Here is a 25947-nt window from a genome sequence, read left to right as displayed (position 1 = left end):
CTCTTCCTCTAGATATTCTCAGGTCTCACTCTCTTACCTCCTTTAAGTCTTTGCTTAGATGTTACCTTTTCTATTAGACCTGTTCTGACTATACTATTCCAAATTGCAGTCCCTCTTCCCTGGCACTCCTCATTCCTTATACCCTAATTTATGTTTTCCATAGTTAATTGCTTCTTAACGTACTGTATAATTTTCTTATTTTTATGTTTGCCTGTCTCTTTCCTTTAGAATTCACAAGGACAGAGATTTTTTTCTTGTTTAGTTCACTGTCACATTCCCAGGTCCTAGAACAGTGCTTGGAACATAGTAAATGCTCATTAATATCTGTTGAATGGATGAATGAATGCATTTTTTCCCACAGCTCTAAGCACAAACCAGTTTGACCATTTCTAGGGCACATGGCTCCACCGTAGTCACTCCAAATGTGTGAAGTTCTTGGCGGTGAGATATGCACTTGACTATGATGATCCAAGGCAAACTAGAGCAAATCCCAGTTTTGGTAAAATTAAAGTCTTATCAAAGCAAATCATCTTAGACAAGTTCTACACTATCTGAAGTATTTTTTAGATGAACACATAATTCTTTGAGTTCATTACCTTCATTCTTTCACTGGCAAGAAAATTGGTCCACAAGAAGCACAGGGGGTTTTGCACATTCAATGATGAAAGGAACCTTTTTCTATTGTACATATTTTCTTTAACATTTTCTAACTTAGGTCAATGTAAACAATACAGGATATACATAATCCTAATAGAAGGGTGTGTTTAATTCCATGGAAAGAGAGATCAAGGCATGAAAATGACCATAGTATATCACCTAACTATGTACAAAGGAATCCGATGCTATCCTACACATAAGTTAGTAACATGGTAGATGGAAACAATACCCTAATACATTTAACTTAAAAAAAATTCCTCCCAAAAGTAATTTTTTAAGACAAGAAAAAAATTTTCACACCTGGCTTTGGAGTTCTGAAAAGGCCCACCTGAATCCAAAGTAAAGGACCTTAGCTATAGATGAAATTCTCAATGAGGGGAAAAAGCTCCACTGAAAGATGCTGTCACTGGGAAAGTGGAAAGTAGAGACTAAGGGCCCTGAAACATGAAGTATTTTCAAAATGGAGGGGAAGCAATGAATTCATCATGAGAGAGATGACCTAAGAATTGTCTTTTGTTTAGTGATGATGGCTGTGCATTCCTACTGGTAACAGTACAAGTCTTGACCAGGATTATTCTGAGGTCCTGGAAGAGAGGAAACCTGTTAATTATCCCCAGGATCATTCGATTGACTTCTTTCTTTCATGGGCACAATGGACTAATTCATTTAGTTTGTGAGGGTGAAGCACTAGTCTGGTTGACCAGTTCTTCCCAACAGGTTTGGACTCTAACTAAATCAGGGACGGCCTGCACAGCCTCCTCTAACCATCTGTTCTTTGGACCACACACATCTCTACAGATGTGACTCCTGAAGTCTACTATGCTTTCAGTTTATGTGCCCCTGGGCCACAAGTATCAGGCTGAAACTATTCACTAAGGTTTCCAGTTCCAGAAACCTTTGTATTTAGTACCATAAAATATGAGGAGGAGGTTCCAAGATGGCCAAATAGGAACAGCTACAGTCTACAGCTCCCAGCATGAGTGATGCAGAAGACGGGTGATTTCTGCATTTCCAACTGAGGTACTGGGTTCATCTCACTGGGGCTTATTGGACAGTGGATGCAGCCCATGGAGTGTGAGCCGAAGCAGGGTGGGGCATCGCCTCACCCGGAAAGTGCAAGGGGTCGCAGAATTCCCTTTCCTAGCCAAGGGAAGCCGTGACAAGGGAAACCTGGAAAATCCGGACACTCCCACTCTAATACTGCACTTTTCCAACAGTCTTAGCAAATGGCACACCAGGAGATTATATCCCGTGCATGGCTCAGAGGGTCCCACACCCACAGAGCCTCGCTCACTGCTAACACGGCAGTCTGAGATTGAACTGCAAGGCAGCAGCGAGGCTGGGGAAGGGGCATCGGCCATTGCTGAGGCTCGAGTAGGTACACAAAGCGGCCAGGAAGGGCCAACGGGGTGGAGCCCACCACAGCTCAAGGAGGCCTGCCTGCCTCTGTAGACTCCACCTGTAGGGGCAGGGCATAGCTGAACAAAAGGCAGCAGAAACTTCTGCAGACTTAAACGTCCCTGCCTGACAGCTTTGAAGAGAGTAGTGGTTCTCCCAGCATGGAGTTTGAGATCTGAGAACAGACAGACTGCCTCCTCAAGTGGGTCCCTGACCCCCAAGTAGCCTAACTGGGAGACACCTCCAAGTAGGGGCCAACTGACACTTAATACAGCTGGGTGCCCCTCAGAGACAAAGCTTCCAGAGGAATGATCAGGCAGCAACATCTGCCATTCTGCAATATTTGCTGTTCTGCAGCCTCTGCTGCTGATACCCAGGCAAACAGAGTCTGGAGTGGACCTCCAGCAAACTCCAACAGACCTGCAGTTGAGGGTCCTGACTGTTAGAAAGAAAACTAACGAACAGAAAGGACATCCACACCAAAATGCCATCTGTACGTTACCATCATCAAAGACCAAAGGTAGATAAAACCACAAAGATAGGGAGAAACCAGAGCAGAAAAGCTGAAAATTCTAAAAATCAGAGCACCTCTTCTATTCCAGAGGAATGTAGCTCCTCATCAGCAACGGAACAAAGCTGGATGGAGAATGACTTTGACGAGTTGAGAGACGAAGGCTTCAGATGATCGGTAATAACTAATAGCTAAAGGTGGATGTTTGAACCCATCGCAAAGAAGCTAAAAACCTTGAAAAAAGATTAGATAAATGGCTAACTAGAATAAACAGTATAGAGAAGACCTTAAATGACCTGATGGAGCTGAAAACCATGGCACGAGAACTATGTGATGCATGCACAAGCTTCAGTAGCTGATTCGATCAAATGGAAGAAAGGGTATCAGTGACTGAAGATCAAATTAATGAAATGAAGTGAGAAGAGACGTTTAGAGAAAAAAAGAGTGAAAAGAAATGAACAAAGCCTCCAAGAAATATGGGACTATGTCAAAAGACCAAATCTACATTTGATTGGTGTACCTGAAAGTGACGGAGAGGATGGAACCAAGTTTACAGTCTTCAGGATGTTATCCAGGAGAACTTCCCCAACCTACCAAGGCAAGCCAACATAGAAATTCAGGAAATTCAGAGAACGCCACAAAGATACTCCTTGAGAAGAGCAATCCCAAGACACATAATTGTCAGATTCACCAAAGTGGAAATGAAGGAAAAATGTTAAGGGCAGCCAGAAAGGTCAGGTTACCCACAAAGGGAAGCCCATCAAACTAATAGCTGATCTCTCGGCAGAAACTCTACTAGCCAGAAGAGAGTGGGGGCCAATATTCAACATTCTTAAAGAAAAGAATTTTCAACCCAGAATTTCATATCCAGCCAAACTAAGCTTCATAAGTGAAGGAGAAATAAAATCCTTTATAGACAAACAAATGCTGAGAGGTTTTGTCACTACCAGGCCTGTCTTACAAGAGCTCCTGAAGGAAGCACTAAACATGAAAAGGAACAGCCGGTACCAACCACTGCAAAAACATGCCAAATTGTAAAGACCATCAATGCTAGGAAGAAACTGCATCAACTAATGAACAAAATAACCAGCTAACGTCATGACAGGATCAAATTCACACATAACAATATTAACCTTAAATGTAAATGGGCTAAATGCTCCAATTAAAAGACACAGACTGGCAACTTGGATAAAGAGTCAAGACCCATCAGTGTGCTGTATTCAGGAGACCCATCTCACATGCAAAGACACACATAGGCTCAAAATAAAGGGATGGAGGAAGACCTACCAAGCAAATGGAAAACAAGAGAAAGGCAGGGGTTTGCAATCCTAGTCTCTGATAAAACAGACTTTAAACCAACAAAGATCAAAAGAGACAAAGAAGGCCATTACATAATGGTAAAGGAATCAAGTCAACAAGAAGAGCTAACTATCCTAAATATATATGCACCCAATACAGGAGCATCCAGATTCATAAAGCAAGTCCTTAGAGACCTACAAAGAGACTTAGACTCACATACAATAATGATGGGAGACTTTAACACCCACTGTCAACATTAGACAGATCAACGAGACAGAAAGTTAACAAGGATATCCAGGAATTGAACTCATCTCTGCACCAAGCAGACCTAATAGATACCTGCAGAACTCTCCACCCCAAATGAACAGAATATACATTCTTCTCAGCACCACATTGCACTTATTCCAAAATTGACCACATAGTTGGAAGTAAACCATTCCTCAGCAAATGTAAAAGAACAGAAATTATAACAAACTGTCCCTCAGACCACAGTGCAGTCAAACTAGAACTCAGAATTAAAAAACTCACTCAAAACCGCTCAACTACATGGAAACTGAACAACCTGCTCCTGAATGACTATTGGGTACATAACGAAATGAAGGCAGAAATAAAGATGTTCTCTGAAACCAATGAGAACAAAGACACAATATACCAGAATCTCTGGCACACATTTAAAGCAGTGTGTAGAGGGAAATTTATAGCACTAAATGTCCACAAGAGAAAGCAGGAAACATCTAAAATTGACACCCTAACATCACAATTAAAAGAACTAGAGAAGCAAGAGCAAACACATTCAAAAGCTAGCAGAAGGCAAGAAATAACTAAGATCAGAGCGGAACTGAAGGAGATAGAGATACGAAAGACCCTTCAAAAAAATCAGTGAATCCAGGAGCTGGTTTTTTGAAAAGATCAACAAAATTGGTAGACCTCTAGCAAGATTAATAAAGAAGAAAAGAGAGAAGAATCAAATAGATGCAATAAAAAATGATAAAGGGGATATCACCACTGATCCCACAGAAATACAAACTACCATCAGAGAATACTATAAACACCTCTATGCAAATAAACTAGAAAATCTAGAAGAAATGGATAAATTCCTCAACACATATGCCCTCCCAAGACTAAACCAGGAAGAAGTTGAATCCCTGAATAGAGGAATAACAGACTCTGAAATTGAGGCAATAATTAATAGCCTACCAACCAAAAAAAGTCCAGGACCAGACAGATTCACAGCCGAATTCTACCAGAGGTACAAAGAGGAGCTGGTACCATTCCTTCTGAAACTATTCGAATCAACAGAAAAAGAGGGAATCCTCCCTAACTCATTTTATGAGGCCAACATCATCCTGATACGAAAGCCTGGCAGAGACACAACAAAAAAGCGAATTTTAGACCAATATCCCTGATGAACATCGATGCAAAAATCCTCAATAAAATACTGGCAAACCAAATCCAGCAGCACATCAAAAAGCTTATCCACCATGATCAAGTTGGCTTCATCCCTGGGATGCAAGGCTGGTTCAGAATACACAAATCAATAAACGTAATCCATCATATAAACAGAACCAAAGACAAAAACCACATGATTATCTCAATAGACACAGAAAAGGCCTTTGACAAAATTCAGCAGCCCTTCATGCTAAAAATTCTTAATAAACTAGGTATTGATGGGACGTATCTCAAAATAGTAGCTATTTATGACAGACCCACAGCCAATATACTGAATGGGCAAAACCTGGAAGCATTCCCTTTGAAAACTGGCACAAGACAGGGATGCCCTCTCTTACCACTCCTATTCAGCATAGTGTTGGAAGTTCTGGCCAGGGCAGTCAGGTAAGACAAAGAAATAAAGGGTATTAAGTTAGGAAAAGAGAAAGTCAAATTGTGCCTGTTTGCAGGTGACATGATTGTATATTTAGAAAACCCCATCATCTCAGCCCAAAATCTCCTTAAGCTGATAAGCAACTTCAGCAAAGTCTCAGGATACAAAATCAATGTGCCAAAATCACAAGCATTCCTATACACCAATACCAGACAAACAGAGAGCCAAATCATGAGTGAACTTCCCATTCACAATTGCTTCAAAGAGAATAAAATACCTAGGAATCCATCTTACAAGAGATGTGAAGGACCTCTTCAAGGAGAACTACAAACCACTGCTTAATGAAATAAAAGAGGACACAAACATATGGAAGGACATTCCATGCTCATGGATAGGAAGAATCAATATCATGAAAATGGCCATACTGCCCAAGGTAATTTATAGATTCAATGCCATCCCCATCAAGCTACCAATGACTTTCTTCACAGAATTGGAAAAAACTACTTTAAAGTTCATATGGAACCAAAAAAGAGCCCGCAGTGCCAACACAATCCTAAGCCAAAATAACAAAGCTGGAAGCATTACGCTACCTGACTGCAAACTATACTACAAGGCTACAGTAACCAAAACAGCATGGTACTGGTACCAAAACAGAGATATAGACCAGTGGAACAGAACAGGACCCTCAGAAATAATGCCACACATCTACAACCATCTGATCTTTGACAAACCTGACAAAAACAAGAAATGGGGAAAGGTTTCCCTGTTTAATAAATAGTGCTGGGAAAACTGGCTAGCCATATGTGGAAAGCTGAAACTGGATCCCTTCCTTACACCTTATACAAAAATTAATTCAAGATGGATTAAAAACTTAAATGTTAGACCTAAAACCATAAAAACCCTAGAAGAAAACCTAGGCAATACCATTCAGGACATAGGCATGGGCAAGGACTTCATGTCGAAAACACCAAAAGCAATGACAACAAAAGCCAAAATTGACAAATGGGATCTAATTAAACTAAAGAGCTTCTGCACAGCAAAAGAAACTACCATCAGAGTGAACAGGCAACCTACAGAATGGGAGAAAATTTTTACAATCTTCCCATCTGACAAAGAGCTAATATCCAGAATCTACAAAGAACTTAAAACAAATTAACAAGAAAAAAATCAAACAGCCCCATCAAAAAGTGGGCAAAGGATATGAACAGACACTTCTCAAAAGAAGACATTTATGCAGCCAACAGACACATGAATAAATGCTCATCATCACTGGCCATCAGAGAAATGCAAATCAAAACCACAATGAGATACCATCTCACACCAGTTAGAATGGCGATCATTAAAAAGTCAGGAAACAACAGGTGCTGGAGAGGATGTGGAGAAATAGGAAAACTTTTACACTGCTGGTGGTTCTGTAAACTAGTTCAACCATTGTGGAAGACAGTGTGGCGATTCCTTAAGGATCTAGAACTAGAAATACCATTTGATCCAGCCATCCCATTACTGAGTATATACCCAAAGGATTATAAAGCATGCTGCTATAAAGACACCTGCATATGTATGTTTATTTCGGCACTATTCACAATAGCAAATCCTTGGAACCAACCCAAATGTCCATCAATGATAGGCTGGATTAAGAAAATGTGGCACATATACACCATGGAATACTATGCAGCCATAAAAAAGGATGAGTTCATGTCCTTTGTAGGGACATGGATGAAGCTGGAAACCATCATTCTCAGCAAACTATTGCAAGGACAGAAAACCAAACACCGCATGTTCTCACTCATAGGTGGGAATTGAACAATGAGAACACTTGGACACAGGGTGGGGAACATCACACACCGGGGCCTGTCGTGGGGTGGGGAGAGGGAGGAAGGATAGCATTAGGAGTTATACCTATTGTAAATGATGAGTTAATGGGTGCAGCACACCAACATGGCACATGTATACATATGTAACAAACGTGTACGATGTGCACATGTACCCTAGAACTTAAAGTATAATAATAATAAAAAAAGATATATACCAAAAAAATATGAAACAAAGTCTCCTATGTTGCTTGTTGTATAATTGTGCTGCTTTTGGAAGAGAGGAGTAACATCGAGGGGACTATAAATGCCCACTACTTTTCTTGAATAATTTTGGTCTTTGTAAATATCCTTCAGGATATAGTTTATATTCTAAGCACACACAGTAGTCTTCCTGATCCTTAGTGTACGTGTTCCAGGACCCCTAGTGGAGCCTGAAACCACAGATAATACCAAGCCGTGTATAGACTGTTTGTTCCTGTACACATATACCTGTGATAAATTTTGTTATAAATTAGATGCTGTAAGAGATTAACAACAATAACTCACAATAAAATAGAACAATTATAACAATACTCTGGTGCACAATTTAAAACTTATAAATTGGCCAGTTCTGGAATTTCCCATTTAATATTTTCAGACTGCCATTGACTGAGAGTAACTGAAACTCTCAGTTGGAAAGTGAACCTGTGGATAAGGGAGGACTACTTTATGTCTATTCCATAAAGCAATACCTATGTAGAGTAAGGTAGACAAACATCTTACCTAAACATAATTTTAACAAACTTATCGATGAATCAGAGTATGCCCCTTTGATGCACAAACCAGTCATTCGTTTTGATGACAAATATTTTTTCTTCTTGACTTGCAAATGACACTTGCTTTCCCCAGAAAAGATCAGAACTTCACGGAGAGCCACTCTGCCTCACATGTGTTTGGAAAGCAGAGAAAAGCCCTGTTTGACAAGTTTTACCACATTACAGCTTCAAGCACTGTCTGTCTCAGCAAAGAAAAGCTCTGGATGAGAGCCAGGAAGCCCCAGTATTGAAGCTTCAGACCAGCTCACATGTTTTTGCACATGAAGGATTCCAGTCTGTGGAAGGGATTATTAACTGGAGAAAATAAATTACATTCTCTCTGTGGGTCACTGTTTAACATTCAAGATGGGGGTTCCAATGGATCTATTGGGAGATCAGGGTCCCCTCTGTTCTTTGCACAGCAACTGTGATGTGTTGAGACACACAGACACATGCCACATCCATAATTCTGGACTGTGAAGCAGCTGTTCCTCCAGTCTCAGGGCTCTTTTGCAGGGTAGGGAAGGAGCCTGAGTGGCCTGCATGGGGAGGCTGTGTGGAATGGACAGCTAGGTGCATTCCTTAGCTGGAAAAGAATTCTTAAAAATCAGGGGGAAAAGATACCAATATTTTGTGAAGAACAATTCTAGAAGGTGTCGCTCTAAAATTTCTCTTTACTATACTTTTAAGTGATTTTAAAAGGCTGTCATAAATGAGGAGTTATTGTTTAATGGGCATGGAGTTTCAGTTTTGGGAAATGAAAAAAAAAGCTCTGGAGATGGATGGTGGTGATGGTTACACAATGATGTGAATAGACTCAGTGCCACTGAATTAGACACTTAAAATGGTTAAAGTATGTTATGTGCATTTTACCACCAATTTTTTAAAAAGCTTGTCACAGAAGCCTTCTCTGTATAAGTAGAATCTGGCAATGTCAGAAACTAACATAATAAAAAATAAGCTATGGAAAGATTGAAGGATATAGGAGACTTTAATAATCTGGAGCTAATTCCTCAGATAGTTAAAGACTCACTGGATAGCATTCCTACATGTCTGAATATCAACTATGAAAATTCTTAAAAGACAGGGACTTGAAATAAACTGGAACTAACAGAGTTGTGATATTCTTTTGTCTCATAGCAAACTTTTATAGATAAATTTCATTATTTAATATTTTATTGTGTTATTAATATTTCAATCACACAAGAAGTTCTTGTGTTCTTGGAAATGAAGAAGACTTCTACCTTTACTTATTAGCATATTGGAAGAGAATTTATTTGCCCAAAATATGGAAGATTTATTGGAATATTTAACTGTACTACAAAAGAAAGTGCTGGTGTTTCTTTCTCTGGAAATTGTTAAATGTTGCAGGGTTGCTTTTCTGGAATAGTAGGATCAGGGAGGGAGAACTGAATGACTTTTAATCTATTCACTGGGGGAGTCAGTGGGAGAAAATAGTTGAAGACATTTTCTCACTAACCTGGATAGTTACTCTTGGCTTATATATTCTAGTATTATTTGGCTACAAAATCCCTGTAAACTCCAGGTCAACTAAAACTAATGTTTACAAGGAATTCTGACAGCATAGTATCATATAAATGTTAATAAAATTATAATGGCCAGTACCACCTTGGGAACTTTGTTAAGACTTGTATTATTGTCTCATAATACTGTAGTCTCAAGTTCCACAACCCCCACTGGATGCCTGAAATTGTGGATAGTACCAAACTATATATATATAGTTTGTATATATCTCTTACTGTTCCTAACTTGTAAATTAAACTTTATTATATATTATACATTATGTGTGTGTATATATATATACACACACACACTATGCTTTTTTTCTATACTATGTACTTATAATAAAGTTTAATTTACAAGTTAGGAACAGTAAGAGATAATAATAATAAAATAGAACAATCATAAAAATATATTGTAATAAGAGTTATGTGCATGTGGTCTTTTCTCTATCTCCAAATATCTTACTGTACTGTACTCACTATTCTTGTGCTGATGTGAGATAATAAAATGCATTCGTGATGAGATAAAGTGGGACGAATGACCCAGGCATTGTAAAGTAGCGTTACGCTACTATTGACTTTCTAAGGATACATCAGAAGGAGCAGCATCTGATTTGGGTGATCCTGGATGAATGAGCTATGACGATGTGGATGGCTGGATGTCAGGAGAAGATGATGTCAGTGTTTGGGGATCCTCAATAGTTGAAGGTTTTTGTTTTATTTTGTTTTGTTTTTGCCAAAAACTTTTGGAAGAGCATTGTAATAGAATGTTATTGTCTCTTTCTTTTTAACTCATTAAAGTGTTGCCACAGATGTTGTAATCCTTTGATCATACTGGTGACTTTAATGCTGCATTCCTTCCTAGGATCATATTCCATAATTTTGTCCTTTGATGTCTGTGCAATGTGAAACACTTTGGCAAATGTCAGTAATACCCACACAGCTGGTTTTGCTTCAGTTTCTTCATCTTTCTCTTCCTTTGTAGATAACATGTTCTTCCAATTCCTCATTTGGTAATACTTGAAAACCTTCAATATGTTCTTCCATTTCATCAAGTATGTTGGCAAATCCTCCACCAACTTATCTTGCCGTGTGAATGATTTTCCTAACTTCTTCATCAATCCCCAGAAAGCCTTTAAGATCATTCACAACTTTACTCCATAAGTTCTTCCAGCAGACATTTGCAGTTTCTGGTTTTAATTTGTCCATTGCAGCTTTGATGAATGTTATTGCATCTGTAATAGTGAATGATTTCCAGAACAGATTACATCCAGATGAGGGTCTACATCAATTGCTGATCAAATGTGATCAAATACAAGGCAGTGACAAACTCAGTGATGGTAAAAGGCTGAAGCAGTGAGGTTGTATTCAGAGGCAAAAACACAACCTGAACATTTTCATTTCATTTTTTATAGCAGACAGATTTAGAATGGCTAGGAGCATTGTCTCTTATTAACAGGACTTTAAATTCCAACTCTTTGTCTTCCAAGTAATTTTTTTTTTATTTCTGGGATAATACATTGGTGGAACCATTTCATAATCAAGATGACTGTCACCCATGCTTTCTGATTATGTTGCCAGAACATGGGCAGTTAATTTTTGTTTTTAAGAGTACTGGGTTCTTTGCTTTGTACACTATCCTGGCTTTATCATATGCCCTGAAGCATTGCCACATGGTACCAGAGTTCATCTGTCGTTCCATGTTTTATGCCTTGGTGCCTTCTTTGCACTTTTATGAATGCAGGTTTTATCTAGACTTGAAGATTTGCTTTAGATGGCATCCTTTCTAATTATTTCTTCAACTCTGCTGGAAAGGTAGCAGAACCTTCTTCATTAGCAGATGCAACCTCTTCAGTATTTTTTATGTTTGTCAGTCCAAACCTATTTTTGAATCTATGTAACCATCCCTTACTTGCAGTAAATGGCTTGGTGTCACTTGTTTCAGGGGATCCCTTGCTGAAGTCTTCATGTAGTCTCAATGCTTTCTGTTGCAACATTTTGTCATCAATTGGAACATGTTTTCATGTCTTCCACTCACAAATTTAATGCCTTTTTCATGTTCAGTAAATACTTATCATGTACTGTGGCCATAACTTTTGCAGTTTGACGTGCAACAGCAAAGCTAGCACAAATTTCTTTTTCCTTCTTCACAATGTCACAGATAGAAGGTGATATGGTGTGGCTGTGTCCCCACCCAAATCTCACCTTGAACTGTAATAATCCCCATGTGTCAAAGGTGGGGCCAAGTGGAGAGAATTGAATCATGAGGGTTGTTCCCCCCATACTGTTATGGTGGTAGTGAATAAGTCTCATGAGATCTGCTCGTTTAATAAATGGGAGTTCCCATGCACAAGCTCTCTTGCCTTGCCACCACGTTAAGAAATCCTTTTGTACTTCCTTCATCTTCTGCCATTATTACGAGGCTTCCCCAGCCTTGTGGAACTGTGAGTCCATTAAACCTCCTTTCCTTTATAAATTATCCAGTCTCAAGTATGTCTTTAATAGCAGAGTGAGAACAGACTAATACAGAAGGTTGCATTGTTAATGTAGTCCTTAGCAAACTTAGCATGTTTTTTCTTTCCTTATCAAGTCGAGAACTTTCACCTTTTCACTTAAAGGAAGCACTTTATGGTTTCTCTTTGGCATATCTGAATTGCCAGAAACACTATGCTTGTGCTTTGGGCCACTAGGAAGTAAAATGAAGGTGACAAACACAAGCACTGTGGTACCAGAACATCTGATAATGGAGATGGCTATTAAGTGACTCATGGTCAGAGAGCATAGACAGCATGGATGATGCTAGTGAAATGGGTGATTCGCATGCTGGGTAGGATGGAGAAGGATGGGGCCGGACAGTGTGAGATTTCATAACACTACTCAGAACTGCACTCAATTTAAAATTTTTGAATTATTTATTTCTGGAATTTTCCATTTAATATTTTCAGACCACGGCTTTTTGCCCTTAGCAAGATCACAGATAAGAGGGGACTACTGTAAGTAGCATCTATGTCAGAAAACTTTCTGTTTCTGCCAGGATAGAGCTACTGAAGTAAATGGCGGCAGGAAATAGTTGTCAAATCCTGCAGCATCCATCCCACTTTGATGCAAGTCACTATCCATCTGTTACATGTACCTTTATTATGTTATTAAATAGGAGCCAGGTGGTGCGGCTGGATTTGGTTGGTTGGTTTGCTTTTTGGTCTTTATTGTTGTTCTACTAGAATGACTTGTTCTACAAATGTTTCCCAAACTTTAGTCATACAAAAGTTTTTGTGATATTTTTTTGCCTGTCCATATTTGTACTATTATTCATTTAATGTTTTTCTTTAAATAGATTCCATTTTAGTTTATTCAAATAGGAAACTTCATATTAGCCTGAAAATAGACAGCTAGCTGTAAACCTGTGAAATAATGGTTTTGATGTACTGGTTATATATTTTTCTTGTATGTGAATATTACTAACAGATTAGAAAAATACTCATGTACTTACCACTTGAATTACCTGGTGGTAAATGTAATGTAACCTGGGTAATACTGGCCTAAGGTTCCGACAGAATTTCTGGTTTCTACTAACTCATTTTACTTCTACTCATATGTCATAATTTTCTATTTTATAAAAGCACAAATGACAAAACAGGGAGTCCAAGAAAATACTCCAGAGGTAAACATCAGAATTTGTAAAAGATTCACTAATTGTAAAAATAATAATACCATTCAATTCAGTGGAGCTTACATATTATTCTTTTCACAAATACAATCTCAGTTAATCATCAGAGCCACACTGTGAGATTAGCAGATGTGAGTCTGTTTATGCTACTATAGCAAAATACCTAAGATTAGGTAATGTATAAAGAACAGAAATTTATTTCTTACAGTTTTGGAGGCTGGTAAGTCCAAGATCAAGGTGCCAACAAGTTTGCTTGTCTAACAAGGGCTGCATCTTCCAGAGGGGAGGAACGCTATGTCTTCACATGGTGGATGGCATAAAGGCAAGAGAGTCAAATGCTGCGTGAAACCTCTTTTACAAAGACCTCAATCCCATTCACAAGGGAGGAGCCCTCATTGCCTAATCATCACCTGTTAAGGGTCCTGTCTCTTAATTCTGTTACACTGGTCATTAAGTTTCAACACCTGAAATTTGGAGGAGACACATTCAAATCATAGCAGCAGGTCACTGATTGTTATCTTTATTTTACATATGAGGAAACTGAGGCTCAGCGAAGTCATGTAATTATTCCCCAGGTTATGCAGGCAGCAAATGGCAGAGGCAGCTCATTGTTTGGTCTTTCCATACCATGCTGTACTCTAGAATTTGGAAAGGTTTATTGCATCACCAGTTAGTAAGTCAGGAACTATAGCTCCCTTGGAATTGCTACATATGATGATGTATTGATTCTGATAGACACAAAATAAACTGACATATTTATAGTGTGACTTTTCTGAGCTTCTTTTTATTTAATGGATCCATATTGACTGACCAGCTAATGTAGCTGTCTGTAAAACAGCTTTGTAGGCCTCTCCCCTTTCTTTTTCCTCCCTGTATATGTTGTTTCAAGTATAGATGACAGGCTTTAAGAATGGGAAGTGAAAAGGCAGAATTCAATCTACAAATACAGGTATATCTTCAGAAGGTCCCAGAGTGCACCGCATTCATTCAAAAAGAATCTTGTTACCACCAATACCAAACAAATACCCTGTGGTCACCAAGGAGAAAAATACTGTGCTCCTAGCCAAGTCTTTGAGTTTATTACTTTACTAATGTATAGCATAGAAAATTAAGCCATTTTGGTATCCCAGTATTACTTTATTGCCTATATATGAAAAGGAGACGCAGAAAAGGTTGTTAGGACTAAATGCAATAAATGAGCAAGACAGGCTATAGGAGGTCTCCTTTTCAAATGTAATATGATCATTGCTTAAATTGTACATCTAATTACAGGCAAGCTTCTTGTTGCTATCTCAGGATCCAAGCAGACAATAGTTAACACTCCCTTGAATGGGTTTTATTCAGTGTTTTAATATTTTAAATGCGTATGCTGCCTTAGCTGATCTAGAAGATCCGATCTACCTCCAGATCTATGAACTTGAGTCAATTAAAATTTTCTTATTATTTTAGAATATATCCTCCATGGAAAAGAAATTTCAGTGACATCAATGTAAGCAATACTACGTTTATAATATAGATTACTTTCCAAAAAACCTTTAGGTGATTATCAAAGTGGTTTCTCTGATAACTGAACAAAAAAGACAAGTAAATTACTTTATTCCTGTGATGGTTGACAGAGTCTTTGCTTGACTGAACTTCAGTCAGGCTCCTAAACCTTCTCCTAGGCCTATCTTTGTACTTACTTGTAAAATCCAGTGTTAGCAGGAACCCTAATAGGTTAGTTTAGCAAGAACCCCCCACCCTCAATATCTGATCACCCTCAATGTAAGGGTCCTCATCCTCCATCATCCTCCAGGTGATGTCCAATCACCATGCCTGTCCTCAGCAAGAATCCTGTTAGGTTGGTTTAGCCAGAACCTCCCTCACCCTTGATGTTACTTGTTAGTCATTTTTCATTCACTGACCTTCAACCAACTATTTGACTATAAATTCCCACTTGCCTGCACTTTATTCAAAGTTGAGCCCAACCTCTCTTCCCTACTGCAAAATCCCGTTGCAGTGGTCCCTATAACTATCAAAATGGTACTGAATCAAGCCTGCCTTACTGTGCTTTAACAAGTATCATTACATAATTTTTTCTTTAACATAGTTGGATGTCACCAATATTTATTACTCAAGATGAGGACTTATAAAGGGAAAGAAGTAGAAAATTCCATGGTCTCTTAGGCAGTTTAAAGCCAAAGGCAATATAAATATAAATTTTTATACTCTTCCCCTCCTACCCCTTGTCAAAGAGCAGCATACCGTGGAATAAGGTAATCTTAGATACAGCAAGGCCTTGGGCAGAACAGTCAGAACATATCAACAGAAGAATATGTTGTAAGAGGCCAGACACACAAATATATCATTCAGAGCACTATGACTGGTTGGCTTGCAGTGCAGAAGAAAGAAAGTATATTTTGAGTATAATAATCATGTTCTTAAATAAATAATGCTGAAAAATAAAATACCAAAGACATCCCCTCTGTCTCTGTTAAGTAACTTGTAGCAGAGCTGTACTCTGCTGAGAAAAATTAGAAAAAAAGACAATTTTTTTTAAAGAAAACACCTGTTTTGAAGTTATCAGAGAGATTTCCAAACAGCAAGGACATGAGGGATCAAGATCTAAGAAAAAATGGAAGGTCAGTGAAATGAGCTTAGTATTCTTCAAGATGCTTTCCACCTTGGGGGACTTGCCTGTTCAGTTTAGATGCTATTCAGAGAACAGCTGCCAAGTGGCAGAGAAACCAACAGATCTCACTGGGTTGGGAAGGCAATAACCGAATTTCAGGGCTACCAAAGCAGACAAAACATTCAGGGACAAGTTTTCTGAGAAAAGGGAGGTATAAAAAAGTGATCCCATCACTTGGCAATCTTCTAATAAAAAAGTGATCCCATCACTTGGCAATCTTCTAAGGCATTTGTGAAATTCTTAAATTACGGAGAGCAAGAGGACAAGAAGCCAAATGCAAAACAAAGTGGGATTTTCAGCAATCTCATCAGCTGAAGAGGCAAAAATTGAAGTTTAGTATGTACTAAGGAGGAGAGTCCCTAGTTAAATCCGAGAGTATATTTTTGGAGGGTATATCCTAGGTTTAGGGTAGAAGCAGAAGTAGGCTAGCAAAACAGAACTACAACACTACCTCAAGTTAGCTTAGTTCTGATTGGACTGAGGTGACTTGCTCTATTCTAGTTGTCTACTGGAGAACAGGTTGAATTCTCTCTAGTGGGAAATACCATCACCCAGGATTCTATAATTTTTCACTGACAAGTCCATTATTCAGTCAAATTCACCTGATGTTATCAAGAAACAGGACCAGAGGGGATGGGGGTGGGGGTAACAGATGACAGAAACAGAACCACAAATGGCCCACATATGGAGTTATCACACAAGTACTGTAAATAATTATGATTAATAATTCAATAATATGAGCATTTAATTATATGTTTAAGAAAATAGATAAAACAGAATTTCACCAACAAACTCAAATCTGTTCAAAAGCAAAAAAATCAGGGGGAGGAATATGGAACCTTTGAAATGGTGGAGTAAGGACTTCTGAAAATCTTCTCCATAAAAGCAATGAGAACACTTGCAAAAAAACTGTCATGATAAACTTTTTCAGAATTCTGGGAATTAATCAAAGGCTTTTCACAATCCAAGAGTGCTTTTCCCAAGCACTCTTTGCTTGACTGAACTTCAGTCAGGCTCCTAAACCTGACTAAACCTCCTAAAAATGACTGAATTTTGCTAAGAACAGTGACCTTTTTTCTTGCCCTAATTCCATCTCCATCTCTTGTACTCTACAAAAGATGTGAAAGCCAAGAGCTTTATAACTATCTGTTTTAAAAAGCAGTAGCTTAGCAGCCACTGGAAGATACAGAACAGATTTGGAGCTCCCTAAAAGCCCCATCTCTAGAGAACTAGCATTATTTAACCTGTTTAGCAGCTTCTGAAAAGCTTCATTCTCAGGGCTTGCCTTTATTTAACCTGATTGAAGTAAATCTTATTCTATATGAACAACTGTATCCACATGGCATTTATCAAAAACAATCAGTTAATTGTTTAATTGTTTAACATTGCAGCTGCCTGAGGTGGCATTGACAGTTGAAGCTAACAAAAGGCTGACCAAAAATAAAAGAAAAAAATTGGGGAATGAGATATCTGTAGGGAGCTTTACAAAGCTCTAACATATTTCTGGAAATCTGAAAGGCCATGTAAATATAAAGAGCTGTACACATCCCCAGAAAAAAAAAAACTGAGAAACTCCTAATCTATCACCTCTGGCTGACCTTTAGGCTCTTCATGAGCAAGAAATGGAGGCTAAGGCAAAGTTGTAAACTTCCCGCTAGAGCACTGAAGACATGCCCCAACACAAACGCAGAACCTGCTGTGTTCTGAGGGATCTATTGGTTTAAGGCATTTAAGGAAAATATCTGTTCAATAATTAGTTGACTGTTAAGCTAACAGAGCAGAGCCATACACAACAAAGAATATAGACTACAGAATTAGTCTAGGAAAGTCACTAAGCAAACATACAGCAACAATGACAACAAAAACAAAAACAACAAACAGCAATAACAAAAAAACTATGGGGAGAAGAAGAATCTGTAAAACTGTATTATTCAAAATGTCCAGTTTTCAGCAAAAATTATGAGACACACAAAGAAATAGGAAACTATTGCCCATACACAGGATAAAAAGCAGTCAATAGAAGTTATCCCTGAGGAAGTCAAGACATTGGACTTACTATACAAAGACTTTAAGTCAACTATTACAAATATGTTTAAAGAATTAATGAAAGCCATTTCTAAATAAAGTATGAGAATGATGACTCAATGCATAGAGAGTATCATTAATAATACTACAAATTATAAGTAAGAACCATGTACGAATTACAGATTTGAAAAGTATAATGAAATAAAATATTCATGAGAGGGCCCAGCTGCAGATTGGAACTAGCAGAAGAAAGAATCACTAAACGTGAAGGCAGGTCAATGAGATTATCCAATCTGAAGAACATAAAAAAAAGATAAAAGAAAAAATGAACAGAGACTCAGAGACCCGTGAGACACACCTTCAAGTGTACCAACATATGCATAGTGGAAGTCCCAAAAGGAAGAGAGAGAGAAAGGGGAAGAAAGAACATTTGAAAAATTAATAGCCAAAACCTTTTCAAACCTGATTTTTAAAAATATAAGTCTATACATTCAAGAAAGTCAAAGAACTTCAACTAGGAAAATTCAAGGAGTCACTACTAGAAAAATTACATTTAACTGTTACAAGCCAAAGACAATGAGCAAATCTTTTTAATTAATAAAATTTTTTCTTTGCTAATCAGTTGACTTTAGGGTGAGAATCTTGAAAGCAAGAGAAAAGTGACTCATTATATACAAGAGAACCTCAATAAGATGAACAGCTAACTCCTCATCAGAAACTGTAAAGGCCAGAAGATAGTGAGATGACATATATAAAAGTGTTGAAAGAAAACTAAGAATTCTATATGCAGGAAATCTACCCTTCAAAAACAAAAGGGAACTTGTGACACTCTCAAATAAATAAAACTAAATTCATCACTAGCTACTAAAGGAAGTCCTTCAGGCTAAAAGCAAAGTGTACTAGATAGTAACTCAAACTTGTATGAAGAAATAAAAAGTACCAATAAAGATAACTGTGTAGGTAAATATAAAGAACAGAATAAGTATATTTTTATTTCTCTTATCTTCTGATTTAAAAGACAACCAACTGCATAAAGCAATAATTATAAAACTGTGTCAATGGGCTTATAACACAAAAAGGTGCCATATTCATGATAGAATAATGGAAGGAAGAAATGAAGCATAGTTTTTGTATGCTCTGAAATTAAGTTAATATGAACTAGATTATCTTAAGTCGTTATTAATCGAGGGCCAGGAGTGGTGGCTCATGCCTGAATCCCAGCACTTTGGGAGGCCGAGGTGAGAGGATGGCTTGAGCCCAGGAGTTTGAGACTAGCCTGGACAGCATGTGAGACCCCACTTCTTTCTAAAAAAAAAAAAAAAAAATCAATTGTTTTGATCACCTCTCAGCGTTTTGGCTAAGATCAAGTGTAGTATCTGTTCTTATAAGTTTAATATCTGATATGTCCTCTATCTGAGGATACTATATTAAATGGGTTTTTGGAGCAGGGAGATGGGATAGGAGCTTACTCTGTCCACTCCAGGCATCGACCTGGTATTGCAGTACCTCCAGGAATGGTGCACCCTCTTTGGGGAATAATAACATTTTTAAAAATTACTTGTAAAAATATTTTTTAAAGATGTTAATCGAAATCCCTAGGGCAACCACTAAGAAAATAACTTAGAAATATATAGTAAAATAAAACAAGAATTAAAATGGTATATTAGAAAATATCTATCTAACATGAAAAACAGTAATAGAATAAAGGAACAAAAAGAAGATGTAATACATACAGAAAACAAATGCCAAAATGCAAACATAAATTCTACCTTATTAATAATTATGTTAATTGTAAATTGTAATTGTTAACACTCTGATCAAATGGTAGAGACTGGTAGAATGAATTGAAAAAATGATCCAACTATATGTTGTCTCCAAGAGACACACTTTAGATTCAAATATACAAATAAGTTGAAACTGAAAGATTGGAAAATGATATACCATTCATGCAGTTCCCAAAAAAGAACTGGAGTGGCTACGATAATATCAGACAAAATAGACATGAGATGCCACCTCCCGCTTGGGATGACTATAATAAAAAAGAGAAAGTGAGAAATGTTGACAAGGATATGGAGAAACTGAAACCCTAATACACTGCTAGTGGGAATGTAAAATGGTACAGCCACTTTGAAAAAGTCTGGCAATTATTAAATAGTTAAGTATAGAGTTACCATACGATCCAACAGTTCCACTCCCTGGTTTATACCTTAAACAAAATGAAAACATATGTCCACAGAAAAACTTGTTCACAAATAAAATAGCATCATTATTATAATAGCCAAAAAATGAAAGCAATCCAAATGTTCATCAATTGATAAATTTATAAACCTTGAAAACCTTGTCTTAGTGAAAGAAGCCAGATACAGAAGACCACATATTGTATGATCTGATTTGTATGAAAGGTCTAGATGGGAAAATCTATATAGACAGAAAGTAGATTAGTAGTTTTCTGGGGGTGGGGTAAAGAGGGAAGAGATAGGGAAAGGGAATGGGAGTGACTGCTAATGGGTATGGAGTTTCTTTTGAGGTGATAAAAAATGTTCTAGAATTAGACAGTGGTAAGCATTACACAGCTTCATGAGTATATTTAAAACCAATGAATTATATACTTTAAAAAATGAATTATTTGGAATGCAAATTCCATCTCAAAACTATTTAAAAATGAACAAATGGAAATTCTAGAATTGAAAAATAGAATTACAGAAATTAAAAATCAGTTAATGGGTTTAATAACATACTGAACATCGCTAAGATTCAAAAAAAATTTTTTTAATTGGCCAATAGAAAATACCCAAACTAAAGAACTGAGAACAAAAAGAAAGAAAATATTTGTAAGAGAGCATGAAGGATATATAATACGTAGTAAGAACTTTTAATGTACATATAATTGGAGTCTCAGAAAGATAGGAGAGACAGGCAGGGGCAATATTTGACAAGATAAAGATCAAGAAATTTTGAAAACTAGTGAAAGATCTCAGCTCAAAGATTAAAGAAATTTAATGAAACCCAAGCAGAATAACTACAAAGAAGACTACACACATGCATGTTGATATAGTTTGGATATTTGTCCTCTGAAATCTCATGTTGAAATGTGATCCCCAATGTTGGAGGTGTGACCTAGTGGGAGATGTTTGGGTCATGGGAGTGGATCCCTCATGAATGGCTTGGTGCCATCCCCTTCATGATTAGTGAGTTTTTGCTCTATTAGTTCACGTAAGAACTGGTTGTTTAAAGAGCCTAGCACCTCCTCCCTGCCTCACCATGTTGACATGCCTGCTCTGCGTTTGCCTTCCGCTACAAGTAAAATCTTCCTGAGACTTCACCAGAAGCTGAGCTCATGTTGGTGCTATGCTGTTAGAGCCTGCAGAACCATGAGCCAAATAAAACACTTTTCTTTATAAATTACCCTATCTCAGATATTCCTTTATAACAATGCAAAGTGGACAAATACATATCATACTAAAATGCTGAAAATCAAACATGAGGAGAAAATATTAAATGCACCCAGAGGAAAATAGTACTTTCAAAAAAAAAAAAAAACAATTTTAGGACTGACATCTGACTTCTCAATAGATATGATGGAAGCCAGAATTCAGTTGAATTACATCTTTAAATAAATGGCTGTTAAGGAAATAATTGTTCACCTAGAATTCTATTCCCAGAAAAACTATCCTTCAAATGTAAAGGAAAAAGACATTCCCAGACAAACAAAAACTGAAAGAAATCAGCAGCAGACATGCACCAAAAATAAAATGAAACAAAACAAAAATAAAAAGCTAGATACAGAAGAAAATTATTCTAGCAAAAGAAAAACACTTCCCACAAAAGAAAATAATTCAAGAGATAAACATGGAAATGTAGAAAGGAATGAAGATGAATGGGGAAATATGTGAATAAATATAGAATACTTTTTAGGATTTAAAAAATATATAAAAATATAAAGCAAATACTAGGCTAGTTATGAAAATAATACAACTATCGTAATGTTAGTTGTGAGCTAAAGAAAAAAAAACAACTTGTAAAGGAATATAAACAATAAGAACTCAACAAAAAGCGTATATTGAAATCTGGCAAGATGGCCAAATAGGAACAGCTCTGGTCTGCAGCTCCTAGCAAGACCTATGCAGAAGACGAGTGATTTTTGCATTTCCAACTGAGTGGTGCCTGGAACCCCAGCAGGACAGAACCGTTCACTTTCCTGGAAAGGGAGCTGAAGCCAGGGAGCCAAGTGGTCTCACTCAGTGGGTCCCACTCCCATGGAACCCAGCAAGCTAAGAAACACTGGCTTGAAATTCTCAATGCCAGCATAGCAGTCTGATGTTGACCTGGGATGATGGAGTTTGGTGTGAGAGGAGCATCCGTCATTACTGAGGCTTGTGTAGGCAGTTATTCGCTGACAGTGCTAAGGAGGCCAGGAAGTTCAGACTGGGCAGAACTCACCACAGAGTGGTAAAGCGGTTGTGGCCAGACTGCCTCTCTAGATCACTCCTCACTGGGCAGGATCTCTGAAAGAACGGCAGCAGCTTATAGATAAAATTCCCATCTCCCTGGGACAGAGCCCCTGGGGGAAGGGGTAGCTGTGGGTGCAGCTTCAGTGGACTTAAATGTCCCTCCCTGCCAGCTCTGAAGAGAACAGTGGATCCTGACAGGGAGGATTCTCCCAGCACAGTGCTCAAGCTCTGCTAAGGGACAGACTACCTTCTCAAGTGGGTCCCTGACTCCCATGCCTTCTGACTGGGAGAGACCTCCCAGCAGGGACCGACAGACACCTCTTATAGGAGAGCTCTGGCTGGCATCTGGCAGGTGGCCCTCTGGGACAAAGCTTCCAGAGAAAGGAGCAGGCAGCAATCTTTGCTGTTCTGCTGCCTCCAATGATGATGCCCAGGCAAACAGGGTCTGGAATGGACCTCCAGCAAACTGCAGCAGACCTGCAGAAGAGGGGCCTGACTGTTAGAAGAAAAACTAACAGACAGAAAATAATATCAACATCAACACAAAGGACCCCCACACAAAATCCCCATCCAAAAGTCATCAACCTCAAATATCAAAGGTAGAGAAATCCATGAAGATGAGTAAAAACCAGCACAAAAATGCTGAAAATTCCAAAAATCACAATGCTGCTGCTTCTCTAAATGATCACAACTCTTCTCCAGCAAGGGCACAAAACTGGATGGAGAATAAGTTTGACAAATTGACAAAAGTCGGCTTCAGAAGATAGGTAATAAATTCCTCTGAGGTAAAGGAGCATGTTCTAACCCAATGCAAGGAAGCTGAGAACCTTGATAAAAGGTTACAGGAACTGCTAACTAGAATAACCAGTTTAAAGAAGAACATAAATGACCTGATGGAGCTGAAAAACACAGCATGAGAACTCTGTGAAGCATACACAAGTATCAATAGCCAAATCAATCAAGCAGAAGAAGGAATATCAGAAATTGAAGATCAACTTACTAAGGCATAAAGACAAGATTAGAGAAAAAAATGAAAAAGAATGATCAAACCCTCCAAGAAATATGTGACTATGTGAAAAGACCAAATCTATGACTGATTGGTGTACCTGAAAGTGAGGGGAACAATGGAACCAAGTTGGAAAACATACTTCATGATATTATCCAGGAGAACTTCCCCAACCTAGCAAGACAGGCCAACATTCAAATTCAGGAAATACAGAAAACACCACTAAGATACTCCATGAGAAGAGCAACATGAAGACACATAATCATCAGATTCTCCAAGGTTGAAATGAAAGAAAAATTGTTAAAGGCAGCCACAGAGAAAGGTCAGGTTTCTTAGAAAGGGAAGCCCATCAGACTAACAGTGGATCTCTCTGCAGGAACCCTACACGCCAGAAGAGAGTAGAGACCAATATTCAACATTCTTAAAGAATTTTCAACCCAGAATTTCATATCCAGCCAAACTAAGCTTCATAAGTGAAGGAGAATTAAAATCCTTTACAGACAAGCAAATGCTGAAGGATTTTGTCACCACCAGGCCTGCCCTACAAGAGCTCCTGAAGGAAGCACTAAATATGGAAAGGAAAAACCAGTACCAGCTACTGCAAATACATACCAAATTGTAAAGAACATCAACACTATGAAGAAACTACATCAAGTAACAGCCACAATAACCAGCTACCACCATAATGACAGAATCAAATTCACACAATGACAGAATCAAATTCACATAATGACAGAATCAAATAACAATATTAATCTTAAATGTAAACGGGCTAAATGCCCCAATTAAAAGACACAGACTGGCAAATTGGATAGAGTCATGACCCATCAGTGTGCTGTATTCAGGAGACTCATCTCACATGCAAAGACACACATAGGCTCAAAATAAAAAAATGAAGGAATATTTACCAAGCAAATACAAAGAAAAAAAAAAGCAAGGGGTGCAATCCTAGTCTCTGATAAAACAGACTTTAAACCAACAAAGATCAAAACAGACAAAGAAGGCCATTACATAATGGTAAAGGGATCAGTGCAACAAGAAGAGCTAACTATCCTAAATATATATGCACCCAATACAGGAGTACCCAGATTCATAAAGCAAGTTCCTAAAGACATACAAAGAGACTTAGACTCACACACAGTAATAGTGGAAGACTTTAACACCCCATTGTCAGTATTAGATCAATGAGACAGAAAATTAACAAGGATATCCAGGACTTGAACTCAGCTCTGGACCAAGCGGACCTAATAGATATCTACAGAACTCTCCACCCCAAATCAGGAGAATATACATTCTTCTCAGCAACACATCGCACTTATTCTAAAATTGACCACATAATTGGAAGTAAAACACTCCTCAGTAAATGCAAAAGAACAGAAATCATAACAAACAGTCTTTCAGACCACAGTGCAATCAAATTAGGACTCAGGATTAGGAAACCCACTCAAAACTGCACAACTACATGGAAACTGAACAACCCGCTCCTGAATGACTACTGGGAAAACAACAAAATGAAAGCAGAAATAAAGATGTGTTTTGAAACCAATGAGAACAAAGACACAATGTACCAGAATCTCTGGGACACAGCCAAAGCAGCGTTAGAGGGAGATGTATAGCACTAAATGCCCACAGGAGAAAGCAGGAAAGATCTAAAATCGACACCCTAACATCACAATTATAAGAATTAGACAAGCAAGAGCAAACAAATTCAAAAGCTAGAAGACAAGAAATAACGAAGATCAGAGCAGAGCTGAAGGAAATAGAGACATGAAAGTCCCTTCAAAAAAATCAGTGAATCCAGGAGCTGGTTTTTTAAAAAGATCAATAAAATAGATAGACTGCTCAGACTAATAAAAAAGAACAGAGAAGAATCAAATAGATGCAATAAAAATGATAAAGGGAATATCACAACTGATCCTACAGAAATACAAACTACCATCAGAGAATACTATAAACACCTCTATGAAAATAAACTAGAAAATCTAGAAGAAATGGATAAATTCCTGGACACATACACCCTCCCAAGACTAAATCAGGAAGAAGTAGAATCCCTGAATAGACCAATAACAAGTTCTGAAATTAAGGCAGTAATTAATAGCCTACCAACCAAAAAAAGCCCAGGACCAGATGGATTCACAGCCAAATTCTACCAGAGGTACAAAGAGGAGCTGGTACCATTCCTTCTGAAATTATTCCAAGCAATGGAAAAAGAGAGGCTCCTCCCTAATTCATTTTATGAGGCCGGCATCATTCTGACACCAAAACCTGGCAGAGACACAACAAAAAAAGAAAATTTCAGGCCAATGTCC

The 25947-nt window shown here is 38.0% G+C and overlaps 1 protein-coding gene and 1 non-coding gene across 3 annotated transcripts in view; one reads left to right on the top strand and one right to left on the bottom strand.

Annotated features, from left to right (window-relative positions):
• MAMDC2 (MAM domain containing 2) overlaps window positions 1-25947 on the bottom strand; it is a 177452-nt gene that overhangs the window by 12627 nt on the left and 138878 nt on the right. The gene's annotated exons all lie outside the window — the stretch shown is intronic.
• Window positions 19519-19709, top strand: LOC115935929 (U2 spliceosomal RNA). Its single transcript, XR_004071517.1, has one exon. It is a non-coding gene; the product is annotated as a U2 spliceosomal RNA (small nuclear RNA).

This window comes from Gorilla gorilla, chromosome 13 (assembly GCF_029281585.2).
Source record: "Gorilla gorilla gorilla isolate KB3781 chromosome 13, NHGRI_mGorGor1-v2.1_pri, whole genome shotgun sequence".
Lineage (NCBI taxonomy): Eukaryota > Metazoa > Chordata > Mammalia > Primates > Hominidae > Gorilla > Gorilla gorilla.
This window is presented reverse-complemented; position numbering and strand designations above follow the sequence as displayed.